This window comes from Ostrea edulis, chromosome 6, assembly GCF_947568905.1.
Source record: "Ostrea edulis chromosome 6, xbOstEdul1.1, whole genome shotgun sequence".
In the NCBI taxonomy this organism is placed as follows: Eukaryota; Metazoa; Mollusca; class Bivalvia; order Ostreida; family Ostreidae; genus Ostrea; species Ostrea edulis.
The window spans coordinates 56,005,029-56,027,490 of NC_079169.1; the positions used below are offsets into that span (position 1 = coordinate 56,005,029).

The 22,462-nt window shown below is 36.2% G+C and overlaps 1 non-coding gene and 1 pseudogene across 1 annotated transcript; one reads left to right on the forward strand and one right to left on the reverse strand.

Annotated features, from left to right (window-relative positions):
• Positions 1–3,747: 3,747 nt before the first annotated feature.
• On the reverse strand, positions 3,748–20,929 carry LOC125647263 (uncharacterized; annotated as a pseudogene).
• Trnas-aga (transfer RNA serine (anticodon AGA)) lies at positions 5,762–5,834 on the forward strand. The gene has a single exon. It is a non-coding gene; the product is annotated as a tRNA-Ser (tRNA).
• Positions 20,930–22,462: the final 1,533 nt, after the last annotated feature.

Sequence of the window (22,462 nt, forward strand, 5' to 3'; positions counted from 1 at the left end):
CAGTTGTTCTCAAAAGCTCAGGAGCTAACTTCCTTAAGTGAAATAGTATAGACGGATTGTGTTTGTGTAGAAAGGATTGAAGAAAATATCGTGAAATAGTAATATAGAATATAAAATTTACACTAGTACATGTAGTATAACCCCCAATATGGGCGGGTCAAGTGAATGTACATTTTGAGGTCAACTGGAAATGCACTGAACTCCGAAAGTGTACTGGGAGCTGCAATCGTAACTAATCGGCTATTTCCGTAGCCGCAAATAAACAGTTATGGAAAAGGACGAGGGTAATCTGATTGGCCGATTGATCGGAGCTGGTGGCTAGCAATGACGCAAGAATGGGAGTACTATGCCCATTGCAACATGTCTTCAGGAGCGCCATAACGTAATTAATAGGGAGGAGGGGGAAATCTCAATCTCCCTGTCGAGGTCTCATCTAGATACAATCGGAACCCCTCGCCCAATACTACATAAAAAAGTAACCGAGTAAAGGGCGAGGTGCTCCGATTGATCTAGATAGAGAGCAAACGAACTCTGGCGGAAGATTGGGGAAAATCCATAAAGCCGGGAGCACCATGACGTAATTGATAATGACAAGGGAAAATCGATAAAGTTGGAGCAGTATGACGTATAACCCATGCCTTAAGTTTATCATTTGTATCTTTTAAAACTGTTAAGATACAAAATTTTTGAAACAATTTTAACAGTCCATTTTTGTTACAAATCCAGTGTTTAGCGAGAAAAAAACCCAACTTCTCGAACATTTTTTTGCGTCATGGAAAAAACCCAGCTTATGAAAGGTGAAGATAACGAACAGTGATCAATCTCATACCTCCTATAAGCAATACAAAATAGATAATTGGGCAAATACGGACCTCTGGACACACCAGAGGTGGGATCAGATGCCTAGGAGGTGTAAGCATCCCCTGTCAACCGGTCACATCCGCCGTGAGCCCTATATCCTGATCAGGCAAACGGAGTTATCAGTTAAAATCAGTGTGCCAAGAACGGCCTAATAATCGGTATGAAACACGTCATATAGCATTTGACCAAATGATAGGTTGTATTGACGAACTAGATCGTTACTTATCTAAAAAAAAAAAACAACCCAGCTTTTCTGGAACATTCTACTGCGTCATTCGGAAAACGGTGTTCTAGAATCTGTTCTGTACTCAGATGAACCTTTTCTATAAAAGTGTTAACACCCTTGTTTTATTGTCTTATTCATTCACCATGCCGATATCTTTATTGCAGTCAGACAATTAAGCAATATTTTCGGACATGCATTACTTTTTTCATTGCGACTAGAAATACAAGAGTCTAATGGTCACCTGAACATCACAACAACAGACTATATCATGTTGCTGATGCACAACAATTGAGTATTTCAACTAAGAAATGGAAATCAGTATCTTTTCATGATTTGAAATAAAGAATATTGAAAACACCACCTCTGTTTTCTCCTATTTACATTATGTTGATTATTATATCGCATTCAATTACTTCCACCTCTATAATGACCAGTTCAATTGCTAGTCTTCCAATAGTGGACCACATGTCAGACCACGGTCATCTCTCGAAAACTTCAGGTTTTTTTCTTTCAAAACTGTGATGTGATACACCTACTGGACCAAGGTCAATTGCAGCACTCGAAGTAATTTAATCCTATGTTTCCGTATAGGTATACTCCTTCTAATTTTCATATTCTAGAATATGGAGTTTCCGTCCATCAACAGGTCTATTGCACATTCCAAAACTATATTATTATACCACAGTATGAGAATTCTATGCAACGCGTAATCTGATTGGTTTAGACGGTCACGTGCCAGGGATGATAATATATAGATATTACATGTAGTTGAGGGTAACATTGAAAACGTTTACCCCAAGAAAACCATTGTCAACCTTGGGTACGCTTCGCCTTCTTGAGGGGCGAAAATTTTTCAATGTCACCCTCAACTACATGCAATATTTGTTTTAATTTACTTAATGTTATGTAAACAACCAAGCAGAAAAACTTACGTCTGTTGGCAATTGATCAATCACAATCATGCGATGTTTTGTATATCAATGCGGGCATTCGCGTTTATTACAAACGCTAAACCGACATCGTCTAACAATCTGCGGCGAAACGTACGCGCATAAATTTGACGCATGTCACCCTTTGTCAAGTACTGTTATCTGTTGCTAGATACTATCACCCTGGAGCGCGTGCTTTCAATTCTCAGAGGGTAACAATACATAAATATTGCATGTAGTTGAGGTTTACATTGAAAATGTTCACCCCGAGAAAACCATTGTCAACCGAGGCGTAGCCAAGGTTGACAATGGTTTCTCGAGGGGTAAACATTTTCAATGTTACTCTAAACTACATGCAATATTTGTTTTATTATACTGAATGCTATACAAACAGCAAAGCAGAACAACTTACGTCTGTTTGATCAATCATTGTCATGCGATATTTCGTATATCGATGCGGGTATCGGCGTTTATTACAAACGCTCAAACGACGTCATCTAACAATCTACAGCGAACCCTACTCGTATGAATTTGACGTATGTGATAATTTTTATAATATCACCCATTGCCAAACTCTCTTACCCGTTGCTAGATATTATTACCCAGGAGCGCGTGTTTCTGTTCTCAGAGGGTAATAATATACTTTTTCAAATGCTTCTCGACCAATCAGATTCAAATATTTTACATGAAAGTATAATAATATCGTTTTCATGTGCTTCTCGACTAATCAGATTCGAGTATTTTACATGAAAGTATAATGATATTTCATATCTCCCACTCAAACATCATATCTCCCCATCCGCAATATAATCCAGACTCCAATGGCTGGCGCATCTTCAGATCAGTGTGCTCCACAGGTTACCTAGTATATTCAACCTGTATAAATGAGAGAAAGAAACAAAATTCTGTACCGACTACTCTTTTTATTAAATAAACATTTCATCATCAATTATTATTAAAATAGGTAATACACAATAAAATATTATAAACATTATTATAGAAGTTAATATACAGATTAAATGAGCCATCTGAATATTAAAATGTTTTACCAGAGATACACAAAGATACGAAGTATTTTACCTGTATAAATGAGAGGCAGAGACAAAATTCTGTATCGCTTACTGAAGAACTCAGTCTTTGTTCCTCGTATTTATACCTCCGTGCATCCTCTAAAATTCCTTACCATATTTGTTATATCATAAAACTGCACTATTGATATAGAAGCTTAATTCGAATGTAAAATTAACACAATTATCTCAAAAAGCTTTAACATTACACATCTAACTTCACTTTTGAGTTTTTGCGTAATTTCTATTTATTATTTTTCTTGTAGATAATGTATAATACAATTATTTGACCCTTGGTTACTCACACCCTACAACCTGATTGGGTACACGTTTGTCCTGACAAAATCGATTTCATCATATATGATCTTGTAAACAAGTTATAAACATACATACTAATATTTTTTCTGTCGCCTCATAGTGAAAAGCTCATACATTTTTGTTCAGCATCTTAGTTAGGTCTCATATTATTTAGCCAATGTCAATGTTAATTTCTTCATTACCCCTTTCCCATGTTTCAATATTCTATTTCCTGTTCACTGCATAGCAATTTTCGTTATGATCCTATCTAGCAATATATCAATTTATGACGGTGTCCTCTTTGGCTGATACCAGATATTTAGATATAGTAATGAAATAGCATGTTAAAATGCTGAAGATCCTGGCTTTAGCAAGAATATACTTGTACATGCTTTTCGGGATTCCCTACTACAAAAACTACACTGTGTTTGTCGGTTTGATCAGTCAGTTGTACCGCCTCATGGAATTGATCTAATGGCAGCTCTTCGTCAGGACCAGCTATTGGGGAAATGTACCCATTGTCTTGTAAACTTTCCTTTCCCCTTTTGTCTTGATACAGTAATTTATTAAAATTCGACGACAACAGAGTGGGTTCTGAATGCTGGCGCCTGGATTTTGGTATATCAACTGAATCTGTGCGTGATTTAAGAATTGCAGGTAAAGTCTCAGAGTTGAGACGTCTCGAGGTACTTGGAGAAGATACATGTAGCACAGGTTCACTTCGTAGTCCATGATGTAACAAATTTCGTTGACTTGTCATTTGATGGGACATGCATGGAATAAATGAATTGAAGAATTAACGGTAAAAGTTTGTTCCTTGAATATAGTTTCTCATTTCTCTGGTGGCCATCTAGCTGACATTGGTGTTTTACGGGGAGATTCCATACGCAAAGCTTCACTGAGTTTCAATGAAGTTTCAGAACTAGTTCTCTTCATGTTCGAGATGCTGAAATCATCGATAGAATTGTAGTCGGATTTGGTAGTTGCCACTGATGACTCGGATGATGTATGGAAAGACTGTCCTGAAGAAAAGTAACGGGAAAAGTAAAGAATACATGGTACTTGTATGCGATGCAAGAGATATCTCGAACAATAATTCTCTTCCTAAACTGCAGAAATATATCTACAAACTGCTTAGTTTATGAGCTGATTAGCGAATACTTACTTCGAAATATACAAATTAACAAAAGCACGAGTATTACGATGATCCCTGCAGAAACGGACAGCAAAATGGTTTTGATGAGAGTCGTATTGTCGCTAGCCTCTCCTTTGATTACACTGTAATTCAGAAGTTATTCTAACATGTAAAACATTATATATATATATATATATATGTATATGTATATATATATATATATATATATATATATATATATATATATATATAACAGCTGTTTGTGACGTAACGTCTTTATGTTACTAAATGTAAAGCTTCTAAAGATTTGTAATGAAAGCGCTAAAGCATTACTAAACGTCTTCGTGTATCTTTTTTATTTTTTACCTATACTTTTACCGATCATTGCGAAAAGCAATATATATATATATATATATATATATATATATATATGTGTGTGTGTATGTGTGTGTGTGTGTGTATGTATATATATAGGTGTGTGTGTGTGTGTGTGTGTGTGTGTGTGTGTGTGTAGCGGTCAGCCGGGTTCGATCGGCGGTGGCCAGATAGCTTAGTTGGTAGAGCACCTGACTAGAGATTCAGGGGGCCCGGGTTCGAATCCCGGTCTGGTCCGTTGCATTTTATCCCTTCCTGTTACATTTGGTGCCGAAGACCCGCCCCTGGAACTTACAGGTGAAAATGTCTGCCAGGGGATAAAAATCCTGGGTTGATGTCTTCAGGTGTGAAGACATTTAAGGAGGGAGGAATGTAGCGGTCAGCCGGGTTCGATCGGCGGTGGCCAGATAGCTCAGTTGGTAGAGCACCTGACTAGAGATTCAGGCCCCGGGTTCGAATCCCGGTCTGGTCCGTTGCATTTTCTCCTTTCCTGTTACATTTGATGTCGTAGACCAGCCCCTGGAACTTACAGGTGAAAATGTCTGCCAGGGGATAAAGATCTTGGGTTGATCTCTTCAGGTGTGAAGACATTTAAGGAGGGAGGAATGTAGCGGTCAGCCGGGTTCGATCGGCGGTGGCCAGATAGCTCAGTTGGTAGAGCACCTGACTAGAGATTCAGGCCCCGGGTTCGAATCCCGGTCTGGTCCGTTGCATTTTCTCCTTTCCTGTTACATTTGATGTCGTAGACCAGCCCCTGGAACTTACAGGTGAAAATGTCTGCCAGGGGATAAAGATCTTGGGTTGATCTCTTCAGGTGTGAAGACATTTAAGGAGGGAGGAATGTAGCGGTCAGCCGGGTTCGATCGGCGGTGGCCAGATAGCTCAGTTGGTAGAGCACCTGACTAGAGATTCAGGGGGCCCGGGTTCGAATCCCGGTCTGGTCGGTTGCATTTTCTCCTTTCCTGTTACATTTGCCCCTGAAATGAATGGGTATCCTGTGCTAGAGTTTAAACAAACTAAGAGTGGTAGACAAGTTAGGCCAAGAGATATTTATTCATCTTGAGCCACCAACCCCAACTTTACCTCTGTACATATGTTTTTAATGTAATTTTATACATTGAATAATTAGTTTTTGTGATATAGGGTAACAGTTGAGACCAAAAGCAACTGTAACAATTTTCAGATTCTCCCATAAGCTAACAAATATTTTATTTAGTATTGAGCTTTTCTACTTTTGAAACTTGACTTCAATATTAGGTTGCTGTATTTTAGGTTTATTGGACGTTTTATCGATGAGAGTAGTTGTGTTGTTATGCGACTCCGTAGTCGATTATATTAGTTAAATGTCTAGAATCAAAAGCTGTTTATTTACAGTTAATTATTAGATTAATCCGTTTCTGTAATTTAATGATAACCATCATTGAGAGTAATGATAATACTTATTGTCATTCCGTAGATGATAACGAAGATATCTCCCTTACTGCTGTGGATAGTAAACCAGAAGTTATCATTTGGCAATTGAAATTTCAAGTGTTAATTTGTTTGATAGTACAAATAGTAGTGGCCACTACAGTGTATACAGATGTTTGATCTGTGTTTGGAGTTTCATGTGTTGCTAAATGATTAACTTATCCATCATCTAGTCAAATATTTAATTAGAATCTTGAAATTAAGTTCTAATTACCTGTCAATTTCGGATAGAAATAGTTTGATACTAGTAATACAGTGATATTCAGATTTTGAAAACAGTTATAACTAATTCGTTAGCTTTAATTCAACCCCCCAAAAAAAGTAAATGCAGTTTTAATTAGTTACAATGACAGATACGATAAGGTCTTACAATTCTGTAAAGTTGATGAGTATGTTGATTTATATCTTCACAGAAATGGATGTGCTAGACCTCTCTATTCCTGAGAACGAGATGGAGTCTCTGGATGACGACTTAGCAGCAGAGTGGCCCCTTGAGGAAATGGCGTGTCCCGTACAAGGCTGTCCATCCGGGAACATATTCAGGGTCCTGAGCAACTATCGCTCACACTTCGCAACATTCCACAGGGAAATGGTCTTCCTATATTTGTGCCCTTGTTGCAACATGAAAGACATTAAAATGTCTGATGTGCGACGCCATGTACAGAAAAGACATTCAGGTAGAGATACCGTAATAGAGAGAAAGTTCATGGTAAGTGGCAAGTATGTGGGTCCCGGACAGTTCCGATGTCCACGACCAGCGATTCGTAATGATCTGAGGGACGAAGCCGCCAGAAAGAGAAAGGCAGAGTCGGATTCTTATCCAACATTATTTGACCACCATACCGGCTCCACAAACCCCAGAGATTGCCGCTATCCGTTGGATGCTAGCGGCAATGCCAAGAAATTTAGATTCTAATAAGTATGAGAGTGTGAGATTTTGTATTCAAAACTATTCTGTTTTTTATTTTATTTTATTATATAACAAAATTGTTAATTTTGTTTTTAAGGGGAAGGAAGTGTAATAGTTTTGATTTTTATAATTCCAAAACGTGTCTAAATTTCTTATATCTAGCGTAAACAATGTTACCTTTACTATTCAGTTATTTTCCTGTCCTGTTCTTTGATTTCTTTCCTGTTTTTGAATATTTCCACATTTATTTTGTTTTGAGAAAGCACGTGTATTTTGACAGAAAAAGTTTCTCCATTTTGACAGTTCTCTTGAAGTTATTATAAAACAACGTTTCTGATTGGTCAAGGGTCTCAGCTTTAAACGTTTCAGATTTCATGTTTCACTCTTTGGGCGGGGTATTGTGAAGTCGAGTTTGATTGATTGATTCATTCATTCATTCTTTGCTGCACGATTTTCTCGCCTAAATTTCTATTACTGTCCCGTTTTGACAATGAATTAAATTCTTTTTGATATTGAAACCCAACCTTAAAGTCTGGCTCAAGGTGAAGTAGATCTCTTACCTAGGGAAATATTATTTATTTTGTTAAATACGTTTCTCTCTACATAGGACTTATAATTTATAGGCAGTAGTTTTATATTGCTACATGAGAGATAGTGTAGGATAATTTTGACGTTATTTTCAAGGTTCTGAATCACTTTGAAGAGTATGGAGGTCCATTAGTGTACTTTATAGATATATTTTGTTTTTCTTGGGTCTACTCCCTCCCTTATTCTCAGGTTATTTTTCCTTATTTCCACTTGTTAAGTTTTTCTAAGTTCACAGTTGTTATTCCTATATACATTAAATTTTGATATGTTAATAAATTGTATATTAACTCTTACACTTCAATTCAAGAATTCTGGTCTCATAAGGGACATATTTCAAGAATACACGAACCTGGGTTGACAAATATCTTGAACCATTCATAGTATTTATACTATTTTGTATATGCAGTGTGCTCTGCTTGTGTTAAATTCATGGGCCTATGAATATATTTGGAATTGAATTGAATTTAGTGACATTCTGAAACAACTGATTATAAGTGTGTGAAGGCCCTGCTGAGTTCAATATAGGTAGGGAGCACTGTGGGTATACAAACAGATTGGTTCCGGTTACAATTTTGGTGCAGTGACCAGGGTCAAATGTAACAGGAAGGGAGAAAATGCAACTGACCAGACCGGGATTCCAACCCCCCCCCCCCCCCTGAATCTCTAGTCAGGTGCTCTACCAACTGAGCTATCTGGCCACGCCGATCGAACCCGGCTGACCGCTACACACACACACACACACACACACACACACACACACACACACACACATATAATGTATTCAATAAATTCTTTTTTCTTGGTATCGGGGTAGAATAAAGTCAAAAAATAAAATCCAGTACTCAAACTTTTATCTATAGCGCTTTCGCCCTGCGGGCTCGTCAGTAGATTTTTAAACAATGTAAACAAGTTCCATTATGACGTCATCCTCGTAATAGAGATCTGTTATGATTTTCACCCCCTCCTTTACAATCAGGATGTCTAAAAAAGGTAATTCATTTTCGTTAATTTCCATTGTAAATCGTATGTTATCGTGTAGGTGATTCAACATGTTGTGGAAGTGTTGTAGATCTTGTAAAGATTTGGTCCAAAAAATAAAGCAATCATCCAAATAGTATTTCCAGTTATTCTCAATATACAGGCCAAATTCTTCTCCAAAAACTGATTTGCATTCTGTAAAAAGTTTCTCCTCAAGAAAACCCAAAACTAAAGTTGCGTAAGTGGGGGCGACTTTTGTCCCCATGGCTGTTCCTTTTGTTTGAAGAAAGTATTTGTTATCAAAAAAAAAATGATTATTTTCCAAAAGTATTTTGATTCCTTCCAAGATAAATTCCTTTGAAAATCTTGATTGTAATACACCTTGATGTTTATCAATACAGAATGCAAATCAATAACGAAAATGAATTACCTTTTTTAGATATCCTGATTGTAAAGGAGGGGGTAAAAATCATAACAGATCTCTGTTACAAGAATACAGATTCCCATCAATATTTGATGTTTAACTCATGTCATCCATCTCACACCAAACGAAACATCCCTTTTAACATGGCCCGGAGAATTTACACAATAGTAATAGATGAGGATCGCAGAAATACAAGATTATCTGAACTTAAAATATTTTTATGCAGACAGAAATATCCACCAAAATTAATTGAAACAACTATACAAAAGGCTAAAGAAACTTCCATTACAGAATTGCGAACTACTAAACAACATGAAGAAACCAACAACAAAATTCCTTTCGTTCTTACACACAACCCGAGAAATCACAACATATTCAAAACAGCCAAGCAGTTATTCCCTATTCTTCAACAATCAGAAACATTAAATGACCTCATTCAGCCCACGGATATACTCCACAGCAGACGTCAACCACCAAATTTGAAAAAAAATTCTCACTAAAACCAAATTTACATCAAACTCCGAAAAACCAGCAGCCTTCAAATGCGAGGATCCACGATGCGGTACTTGCCAATTTATACAAACCGGCCACTCCATAACTTTCAAAAACGGAATGATTTTCAATGTAAATTCAACTATGACGTGTAAATCTAAATATCTACTTTATTGTATGACGTGCCCTACATGTGGAGAAAACTATATAGGTCAAACAGGAACCAAATTGGCTGACTGTGTTCGTGTACATAAACAACAGATCAGAGATCCTACAATAAGAAACACACCGTGTAGCGGACATTTTGATTCGTGCGGGGAAGGCAGTTTTTATATTTTTCCATTTTACAAAGTAATAGAGGAAAATGAACAATTACGCAGAGCCAAGGAAAACTATTTCATAAAACTGTTTAAGCCGAAACTAAACTGTTAATATTTTTATTTCATGTTATTTAACATGTACATTTTACATAGAATGTCTCCTTTAATGTACAGGAATTCAGAGGCGCTTAAAACTTATAGACTGAGCTATTTTAAATATGTCTGTATTTTTAAAAGTGCCTAACGTTAACATTGTATAATGTTCTGAAGTCACAATCGTGACTGTATTATGTTTAACGTTGCCCACATAACGTCACGAGGATAACGTCATAATGGAACTTGTTTACATTGTTTAAAAGCGAAAGCGCTATAGATAAAAGTTTGAGTACTGGATTTTATTTTTTGACTATATATATATATATATATATATATATATATATATATTTATAGGTTATAGACTTTGTATGGGAAAATATGACGACCGAGTTTTTCGGCGCGTAGACGGACCGAGCTTGCGAGGTCCGTTCGCGACAAAAAACGAGGTCGTCATATTTCCCATACAAAGTCTATAACCTTTTTATTATATACTTTCAATTTCATTTAGAAACTAACAATAATTTTATTTTTAACAATAACTTTATCGGTTTAACTGAGTAAAAGATGAAAAACATGAAAAATTTGAAAATTAACGGCGTAGAAATTTGATTGTGACGTAATGTTTGCGGGCCGGAATGTTTCCGGGCATATATCGTGTGATATATGCCCGCAAACTTTTAAAGAAAAAAGAAGAGATGAAATTGAAAGTATATAATAAATTCACATATTCATCTTATCTATTTACCCCTTTATCCAGTGTATGTAAAACTTATACGGTACCAATTTTGATGCACCAGATGCGCATTTCGACAAATAATGTCTCTTCAGTGATGCTCAACCGAAATGTTTGAAATCCGAAATAACTATGAAGTTTTAGAGCTAAATATAGCCAAAAACAGCGTGCCAAAAAAGTGGAGCCAAATTCGTGCAAGGATAAGAGCTATGCATGAGGCAGATATATCACGAATACATTTTGGTCGCATTCCACAGTATTTATTCCTACACCGTATAACGTAATGTGCATAGGAACTGGATCAGGATGACAGAATTCCCAATATATTAATTGTAAAAAATTATGGAATTGGTACAGGTGTTGTTAAATTCTTCAAAATTGTAAACCATGATTCTATAAATGAAGTAATTAGTTAAAATCGAGGGAACATGTCTGTCATTGCCTAGTTATCGTTTTCAAAAAGTGAAACATCCCGTAGTGCGGCGGCGATACAACCCCTGATCATGTTTTGTGTCTATCGTAAAAATTTCTCAATGATCAAAGAAACAACAATATATTGAAAGGAAAAAAAAAAAACATTAGGTGACGTGTAATAACTGAAATGGTTTTTCTTGAAAGTCAAAGTGAAAATCGTCCTATTGAACCCCCTTTATCAGAACTGAATGACGTACCGTGTAAATCTTTCTGAGTGTTAGAAAACCCGATAGTTCACATTAGGAAACGAACATACAAAGATCTGTCATCACATATTCACCCCTTTATCTAGTAGATATCAATTTTCCAACTCCATGCACCAAAATGAACCCGGGATACACCTCATTCAACTGTACACAAAACGATTCCATCACAATTACAAATGTAAGAAACAAAAGCACATCTGACAATGAAAACTCTATGACCCTCCATGTCATATAAACCATAAAAATTCTCTGAATGACGATGTACATGGTGGAAATTCACACATGCAACAAAAACAAATCCAAAAAGACCGCGCGTCATCTATGACACAGATATACATGTATTCGGATGGCTGACATTTTCACGAACAATCATACAATTTCAATGTAAAAGACCATAAAACGCAAGTTGTTTTTCTCATCTAATTTTTGTTTTCATGAATTAAACATTGTGACAGTCAATAGTCATTTTTGTTAATATTTCCGAACGAACTATTTGTAGCGGCATAGTCGGGGATAGAAAACACACAACTCGTTGTATAATAATCATATCCAACCACAAACCATGGGAGATCCTATCTATCTATCTATCTAATATTCTAAAGAGTTTTTAATCCAACTGTTTACCTTTTCAAAACTGATTTAGTGAAATCTTTACAAATAGATTCGTAAGGATCAATTTTCAAAACATAAATATCGAAAATAATGTCAGCACGGTCGTGTCGCCACTCCCCAACCTAAAAAAGAAATCCAGATACACTCTACTTGAATTTCATAATAACACGAAGCTAAAATGGGGTACTCGTAAAATGCAAAATGAAGTCAAAATGAAAAGAAACTTGCCAATAAGGACTTATTCAATCGAAACGAAATACATGTATACAGAAACATTGCGCTAATCACCATACTATGGGATTGGGTACTGTTTACTGTTATTGTCATAATTTCTCAGCGTTGATAAATATTTTTATCTTTCACCGTTTTTCTGGTACTAATAGATTTTCAACCATCATTTGCAGACATTTTCGTTATTTCGTGATTGAAATTAGAAAACAATAGGTCGCATATTCCTTGAAAAAAAAACCCCAACTTTGATCATGCAATATTAAATAGACCAAAATTGACACTACTCGAACATATTTACGATTTGCTTTTTGTTTCAATTTCGTGTTGCAATTTACAGCCTAGTACCCGCAAAAATGCAATATCATTATTAATATCAGAATTACCTCTTCAAAATCATCCTTTATACTGTATATTTTTAGTCCAAGAACGCCATTTCCATTATTATCAAACAGTTGGTCTTTTCTATCATCACCGTCAATATCCAAAGTCACGTTTCTCACGAATTCTAGAACTCGTTCAGGATGCTCTCTATATTCGGCGCAGATCGTACCCTCTTTACACATGCTCTGTATGGCGGAGTAAGCACCTTTCACTAGAGCTGTTGTGGACTTGATTAGGTATGGCGTCCAGGGGTCCAGATGCTCAGGGAATTTGTGAAGCAACCCGTGATGACATTTATGGGGAAACTGTTTCCGGAAACTAAAGTCATAGTAACAGTTGAGGTTTTCTTGCATGAAATAGACAAGGCTTTCTGGCATGTCTTGGGACGGGTCCATGTTTCTAAGAAAAGTTTTATATTCGTCGCTCTGTGGAATTTGTTGTTCCGCGACTATTAGAGATCCATGTAGTTTTGGATATTTCAACATGTATTCTCTATGGTTGAAACCGTTTTCGCCAATGAAGCGAAACTCAAGACGGCCTCTCATATTGTCGTTGATTACCTTGGCAACTCTAGGCATAAGAGGCGACGATATGTAAGCTAAGACACACCGAGCAGTAGGATACCGTCTTAAGTTCGATATAATACTGTCAATGCTCTCGCTATCCTGTTCGTAAATTCGGAGTGTTTGTGATACACATATGTTGAATTTAGGGGCAAGATTCAAAATCAGTTTAACTGCAGATTCGCCGTATTTTCCGTCAGTGTATAGGACTTGAATATTATTAGAACCAAGTGCCCGGACAATTTGTAGCATAACCCGGGTAGTGTAGTTCAGCGGAGTTGCCAATCCAAGAAGATATGGATATTTCAATCTATCACTCAGCAAATCGGATGTTGCACAACAACTAACCTTTAAACGAAATAGAATTAAAATATGGATATACATGTACCAGAGTACGTATATACATGTACATATTCAGCAAATGAAGTTACAGAAAAGAGTATAGAAATCGTATATTACTTGTGCCAATTTGAATTCCGTTGTGATCTCCGCCACTTGAAGTGTTAGTGTACTCGAAAATCCTCCAGCATATCCTAATATTTTATCAGAAATACCTGGCATTTCGAGTTTTCTATGTAAATGAAGCTCCATAATTCTGTTTGAAGTAAGCAAAGGGTCATCGCATGTATCAATAAGGAGGAAACCAATTTTCTTGTTTGGGAAGATTTCCATGTCCTTGTTCAATTTCTTTATTACAAACACCGCCCCCAAAGCCACATTGAGGCCGACTGAACGCCTGACGGAACCACAATGAAGAGGTTGTATCCCCCTGTCATGGATAGGGAACGTCACTATCACAATGAGATCACCCGGAATATACAGGAAGGGTTCAATTTCCTGATTTGGGAGACATATCCTGCAAGTTGTGTTAGGTTCACAAACAGACTTGATTGTACCCGTAACCGTTCCGTTTCTGCTATAAAATTTCACTTTGTTTTTGAAGAATGAAAAGTCAGTTTTCCGGTTCTCTACAGGAGTTTCAATTTTCTTCAGTGAGGCTATCTGTATGAACAATTTGCGGTAAACATTGATATCAATGAAGAAAAAGTTAACAAGAAAATCATTTTAGTGTTACCGTACTTACCTTGACAGGTTTGAAGTCTCCATCTTTATTAGAAGATTGGATATTATAAGCCTCGTATAATATATCAGATTTGCTAAAGTTTACATCACCACCAACAGAAAATGAAATCTGTTCTGTTATGTTTATGAATTTTGCTTTCGATCCAAAATCTTTCTCAAAATCTACCACAATTTTCCTGGCCATTTCTATATAGTCCGCTCCGCGATTTTCTTCCATGTCGGTGCATAATCCTCTCTTTCCAGAACAGATTTGTGAGTGTACGTTTTTTTATCACTTTGGCGATGCTGTATGTTGCCATGATAGCGTATGGGATGGAATTCGATGACGGGTACCGTCTCACAAAGTCTTCAGCAACGAAGGATTTTTGAAATTCATCAAACATCGTTTTAAGCCAGGGATTGGTTCCCCTTTCCTCTTCATACTTACTCTCATTGATGAACAGCGACCTCCAGTAATCGGAGAACTCTGATACTTCTTTGTGAGGCGGCGAAAGAACAAATGCACCTTTTGTAGCTGGATAGAACTTACCAGAATAGGGAATCTTGAAATTTGGAGGACGCATACCGATACTTTCTGAGAAAATTATAGAAGGTATTGGGTACATGTACTGGCAAAACGGACAACCTCCAACGCTTTCAATGAATGAAAGTGTCATTTCCGCGTCTCCTATGAAGACAATACCTTTTACATTTAACGAGGTAATGTTGTTAAGAATTTCATGGTAATGATTTTTGGATCTGGAATGCACATTATTGCACTGGTAAACGGCTGTAACACAAATGCGCTTCTTTGCAAGAGGTTTACGTAATCCACGCGTTGCATCGATACCATAAGAATCGCCAGAATGAAATAAACCTATGTATGTCCACTCCAGGCGAATTAAAAGCTGCACGATTGTCTGCAAAGTATACATATTATACTTAGTTTACGTTTGTAATATGTTTGTGACAGGGTGATATTTTTCTAAGTAAATATACTATTTTATTACATGTATTTAGATTATGAAAATTAGTAAAAGTTGATTGATTGAATATTGTTTAATGTCCCGCTCGAGAATATTTCACACATATGGAGATGTCACCACTGCCGGTGAAGGGTTGCAAAATTTAGGCCTATGCTCGGCTCTTATAGCCATTGAGCAGGGAGGGATCTTTATCGTGACACGGGACCTCGGTTGTTGCGGTCTCATTTTAAGGACCGCCCCATTTAGTCTCCTCTTACGACAAGCAAGGGGGTACTGAGAACCTATTCTAATCCGGATCCCCACGGAACGACACAAGTTGTCTTTACTATCAATTTAATCATAATTATGTACAACTTAATAGTATGTAAATATCTCTTAAGTTATTTATAGATTATGAGATCATAATGGTCAGTAATAGCACCATGTAAATATTTATAAAATGTATCTAGAACTCTTCGATTTCATTGGTTGTTTAAACTCCCTCTCTTTATTATTGTACATATTTGAATTGATTATTCAAGAATATAAAAGTGTTTTCAAGAAGATTTTCAAAGTGCATTGACTATTAATACCAGCATATATTCTGGGCCTGATGAGAAATGGCTCTGTATAGTGTCACACATAAAGCTAAAAAGAACAATATAAAACTCGTATTTTGAACCCTACGTATACCAAAGGTGTTGTTGTTTATACCTAACAAACCACACCATTACATGTTTATGAAATGTAAATGCGGGAATAAAGAGTAAAATAACCTCGATCTGAATTTCATCAGAGGGAATAGTTCTGAAGAAATTCGTGTATTTGTTGGATACGTTTGTCAGGAAGGCGGCCGTCGAAGAAAAGGACATCTGAAGTAGTTTATAGTCGTCTGGAACACTGCTTAACATGCGGGACACATTTGCAGATTCAGAACTGAAGGTGGGTCCCATCACAGCTGTAAAAGACCAGGTTGTTACTATGAAAGGTGAAGATAACGAACAGTGATCAATCTCATAATTCCTATAAGCTATGAGCAATACAAAATAGGGAATTGGGCAAACACGGACCCCTGGATATAACAGAGGTGGGATCAGGGTCCTAGGAGGAGTAAGCATCTCCTGTCGACCGGTCGCACCCGCCTTGGGCCCTCTATCCTGATCAGGTATACACTGTACTACTGTAAAGTGGAAATTAATTCAGCAGAAAATTTTATTTAAATTCACACAATTCTGAACGTCAGAGTATTTCCTTACAATATCATTCTGTGATGCATTATTATTTCAAGTACGAGTATGAACCCATATTTAAATGAACTTGGCATGTAAGTTCAAAAGATTAAAAACATATTCAACAGAAAATAAAATTTTGACTGCATTTTTTAATACAGTCTCCATGTCGGGAAAAGTTTTCTGTTGTCTTTTCAAAGAACACTTAAAGTATGACTGAAATGCTTGGTCTGAGCTAGAATACGATGTATTAGATATACCTTTGATAAAGGGCGGTTTCTTGGTTTTGTTTGATGCTTTGTTTTCACGTAATTGCTGGAGAAATTTGCTGGCTTGGAGAGTAGAAATAGCTGGTACTCCACAAGTTGGGTATGCTAACAGTCCTGTTAATATTAAACGACAAAAATGTTGAGTGTTTACAGATACATACACATTAGCTTTAATGAAGTAACAAGAAAAATTATCTAGGGAGAACTAAACTTGCATTGGATAGTATTGATATAGCATCTATTTATCTACAAAAGATTAAAGATTTAAAGGCTTTTACACTATGACGTCAAACATTCCATATTCTTCTGTACGTCGTCTTCCTGTTGGAATTTAATGACTCTATCGAAAGTTTACACACACATTTTAATCAAGAATATGGGAATGAATTACGTGGTGATAGAATTTCAAATACGAGTTCCGGAAAAGGTACATATTACGACCGTCAGAAGGTTATGTGCATGTAGGTGTTTTTCTTAAGCCATAAATAGTGAGACTTTACTTAGGTAGCATCAACTATCTACAATTAAATTGCGACATACTATTGCATCATATCAATAAAAGGTCCTAGCTTTAGAATGATGATAGAATGCAAATAGCCCTGTGAGTAAAATGTTTACCCACGATTGAACACAACCTTTTTTTTCAAACATCAAAGAATATTTAAAATTTGTTGGGAATGAAATCCTTACAATATGGACATTTTCACGTTTACGGGCTTGGTTTGCGAACTGTGAGAGGTTGGCTGTATATTTTTTAACGTCCTACTCAATAATTTTTCATATGTGACTGAAAATAGAACTAGAAAACCCCGAACGGACATACAGACATCACAATACTATAATATATCCCGTCTTAATACGGGCGTATACATGTAACACCCACACCCACCCACAGAAACCGTTTAACGTCCCCCTCGAGAATTTTTCACTCAAATGGAAACCATTGCCGGTGAAGGACTGCAAAATTTAGGCCTATGCTCGGCGCTAACGGCCGTTGAGCAGGGATGGATCTTTGAACATGCCACACCCCCTGTGATATGGGCCTTGGTTTTTGCGGTCTCATCCGAAGGACCGCCCAATTTAGTCGCCCCCTACGACAAGCAAGGCGTACTGAGGACCTATTCTAACCCGGATCCCCACGGAGCAAAAGTATAATGGAGTCTAAGATATCGATATCATTACCGTTATTAGATAACCTATTTCCATCAGTGTCAGTCAGTCGTTGTCCGTTGTTCGTTAACCATCATCTTTATTTCACATTCGTCATCTCGCAATCTACATGTAATCAATCCATTTTTGTCATCAGAAATGGAATTAATCGCAACGGGTTTTATCTATTCATTCATTTTATTATTAAATTTCTAAGAACCAGTAACTCTATGAATTAGGAAGAGCTATGCTATTGAATAACCACTTTTAACCAAAATTGATACGTAGAATATTTGGTTACAAAAATTGTGGATTTCGTGGCCCTTTTACACTACCATCTCCCAGCATGAAGGCTCAAACTCTCTATTGCAGTGTAAAATTATCTAATCCTTTTACTCGTTAACAAATCATGTATATGTGATAGTTAGATTTTTGTTTTATTATTTTACCTTGTACTTAAAGTTAATTCAATTAAGATCTTTCATTCATTCACTCATGTTTGCATTCATTCATGCGCAGAGCGCTTCTAACTTCAGTGTTTTATTTGTCTCTGTTTAGATAAACCTAAACACACCTATTTCGAATAATGGTTAAATCCAGCTCCTATGTGAGAGGAGGCACATTTTGTTAGGTAGTGTTCTTGTTTTATATTTCTATTGGCTGATTATTAGTATTTCGGGGGTGGGGGGGGGGGGGGGGGTGGGGATTTCAGGGTGAATTTAGAAGTTCTTAAGCTGTTCAATACAACACATTTATATAAAACCACCGATTTAATTCTGCAAGTAATTAGCAAATGAGGGAAGTATTTTTAATAAAATAAAATTGCCAAACTTGTCTTAAAGAGGAGAATGGAAGTTACTAAATGTTATGACTGTCTGTTTAGCTATTGCGGGTTATTTTAATTTATGTATCCTTAAATATTATTATAATTGATATTTACAATTACTGCAATTAATTTGAAATATTGTATGTACATAAAGTCCAGTTCTAAATCAACTTTATAGATGGTAACTCGGTTCCATAAACCAGTATGTACATATGATTGACTAATTTAAATATAATATTTTAATTGCAGTAATTGTAAATTATAGCTTAATAGCCTAAGTATTTTGGATATTCTGTGTGCATATGTATTGTGATTTTCGAAATATGATGCCTTAGTATTGTCTATGTGTTGTTTGTATGTTAAAATGTTGTCATTGTTGTTTTAGGGTCATCTCTCTTTTTGTTTTATTCTATCATTACCATCATTACCAAATCATCGACATTTTTTATGATGAATAAAGAACTCACAACCCTACAGCCATCTTGTGAAATGTATCACCAAGAACAGTCACATACGTATTGAATTGAATTTCATGACTCATCGCTCAGCAAATTATGTCCCCTGGGAGGAGGTATATAATGGATGATGGATATTGAAAATGTCTTAATCTTTTTAACTCTTCTTTCTTACTCCTAGACGTGTGCAGGGGCGGATCCATGAATTGTGGTTACGAGGGGCGCCACTTTATGAGGCAGTGGGTCCAGGGCGAAGCCCTGGTGGGGGTCCAGGGGGCGAAGCCCCAGGAAGCTCCTGGATTTTACAGATTTTATGGGGTTTTAAATATTTCTCCTATTAAGTCATTTGTACTATTTTCTATCAATTAAATAAGGTGAAATTAATAAAATGACCCAAATTTTAAGGGTTTTTGGAAAAAATTAAGTTCTCCCAATAAAGTAATTCAAGAAATCAAAGGATTTTGTCATTTATTTCTCTGGGAGTGGAAGAAATTATTGCTTCTTTATCGTTTAGTACATTTTCCGAAACAAGATACCGCGATTTACCTTAACTTTGAAAATTTTAGGGGGGGGGGGGGCGGCGGCTGCGCCCCCTCTAAATCCGCCACTGGTGTGTCAGACAAATTGGATGTCTATAGTAGATGCAATATTCAAGAAGACATCTACCAAATTTGAGAAACAGCATGACTCGATCCTGAATCAGGGATCGGAGGTACATGCATCAAGCACTGAAAATGCATTAAATCTTTTCAAAACTCCTTTACTCCTGCACATCTAGTATTGAGTACACAAACTGTGCATTTATTAATGCTTAGTTAGTAGGTCTATACTGCCTTGGGATGACTTCTGCGTCAGGGTTTCATAACCAAGGATGGGAGGGTGTGGATGGAATTCTAGAAATGCATTGAGTCTTTGAAGACTTTCAGCACTCCTAAACAGTTAAAAAAAGCCTCTCACAGCTGTACATTTTGAAAACTGACATTAAATGAGTGAATTGACGGTCTTGAAGAGTTTAAGAATAGTCTACCTAGGGTAAGGTGGAACAGGGTCACAAAGACCAAGCATCAGGGTTTCAGAAAAAAATGTAATGTGATATATCAATAGAAACGTGTGAGGTTATGTAGAGAAGAAAACGTTTTTTCGATTAAAATTGAAATCTGAGGAAAATGATAGACAAAATAAAAATCATCACTCATGTTCATGAAAAAAAAAAACCTATGAGATTCCAATTCTAGGTAAAAGGTCACGTGTTACACCAACAAGCAAAACAAAAAGGTTTGGTGCTCAAGCAACTCTATGGCTTCTGTTATGCTAATTCTAAATTTTTTAAACTACCCAAACTGACTCCAGGGATGAAGTCAATATCGTTAAGACGCTTCAGTGACCATTTCACCGCTTCCATCTCCATCACAGAGTACACGTTCACATCAACGTCACAATGCACGCGCTGCTTCGTGTAAAAAATATCAAAGAGGCCACCAATGATGACGTCACCATCCAAAAATGCAGGGGATTCAATGACGTCATTATCTCCATGTAGTTGACTATGGCTACTCCAACATGGCGTGGTAAATGTGAAACAGACTAAGATGGCTAGGTAAGACATATCATGCTGAAATATATCATCGTAAACAATATTCAAGAATTCATTCTATTTTGTATTACAGCACATGCACTTGGACAAAAAAACAGATGTCCATGTGACAATATTCAATCAATAATCTTTTAGTTTTATTCGATTTATTACGGGCTAAATGAATGGACAGACAAGTTGATAATGATAAGTTGATAATGAAGTATTACTCAAACCACCTATAGTCTATAGTCAATTCATGTCACTAATTGCACAGAAGTTATTTCAAGGAAGTTCAAAGTACCTCGGTATGACACGTGTTTGAACATAACAAAAGTTTAAAATGTTTAAAATTTGCAATGGTAGCGCCTATGATTATTTAAATGAAATTATTCCACATAAACATGAAAATATATCCCTTTATAATACTAGAAACAAAGATCAGTTTTACATTCCAAAATGCAGATTAGAGTTATTCAAAAAATCATTTATACCTGACTCTGTAAAACAGTGGAATTTATTAAATATAGAAGCCAGAGAAGCCATCTCAATCAATTCATTCCACAAAATATAATAACAGACATTACAAGACCACCATCATATTACTCTTTTGGAAAACTACATATCAACATTATTCATACAAAGCTAAGATACAACTGAATACTTAATTATGATCTTTATAAACGAAATATTACAAATTCTCCGTTTTGTACATGTGGACATATTAATGAAAATGTGTATCATCTCTTTTTTGCTTGTAAAAATTACTCCAGGGCTAGAAATAACCTTTTTAATCGCCTTTTCATGCTTGATGTGGTTAATATTGATACAAAATTGTTATTATGCGGTAATGTCAATTTGCCTTTGCAAACTAATGTAAATATTTTTCAGTTGTTCATAAAATAAAAGAAACTTACAGATTCGTTTAATCATTGTACATTTTACCTGTTAGTTATTACCTTGCATGACATATTGTAATATTTTATGAGAGGGACTTTTAAGTTGTCAGAACTTGTTCCCAATTCTTTTGATTTCATCAATAAAATATGTTCAAAACAAACAAAAGTTTAGAAAAAATTAGCAAAGGGAAAGTTGAGAAAAATAAAGTTAAAGTTTATGATATTTAAAAACATGTTATTTCACATCTAAGTTGTCATATTTCCCATGGGATATAATAAATCAACATTCCATCTAATAGCTACAGTGATGTATTTAGAACATACAATTTTATGGGGGGATGGGGGGTGTAATGTTGTGCACACGACTTATTATTTCGTGCGCATGACTTATTATCTCCTGCGCACATATATCTCGCACAAGATTAATCCGAGTCTGCACGTTGGTCAACGTCAAATCATGATATGAGCATGATGATGATGTGGAATCATTATCAATACATGTATATCCTGTAACCATATCAACGCCCCCCTTAAAACCAACAATACAGCCAATCTGATGAGACATTGCTATTGAGATCGCCGTCTGTTGTTCTCGTGGTGTGCAGCCATATGTATACATGTTCATGAAATTTGATTTGTTGCATTCTTATCTATTACGGTCCTTTTG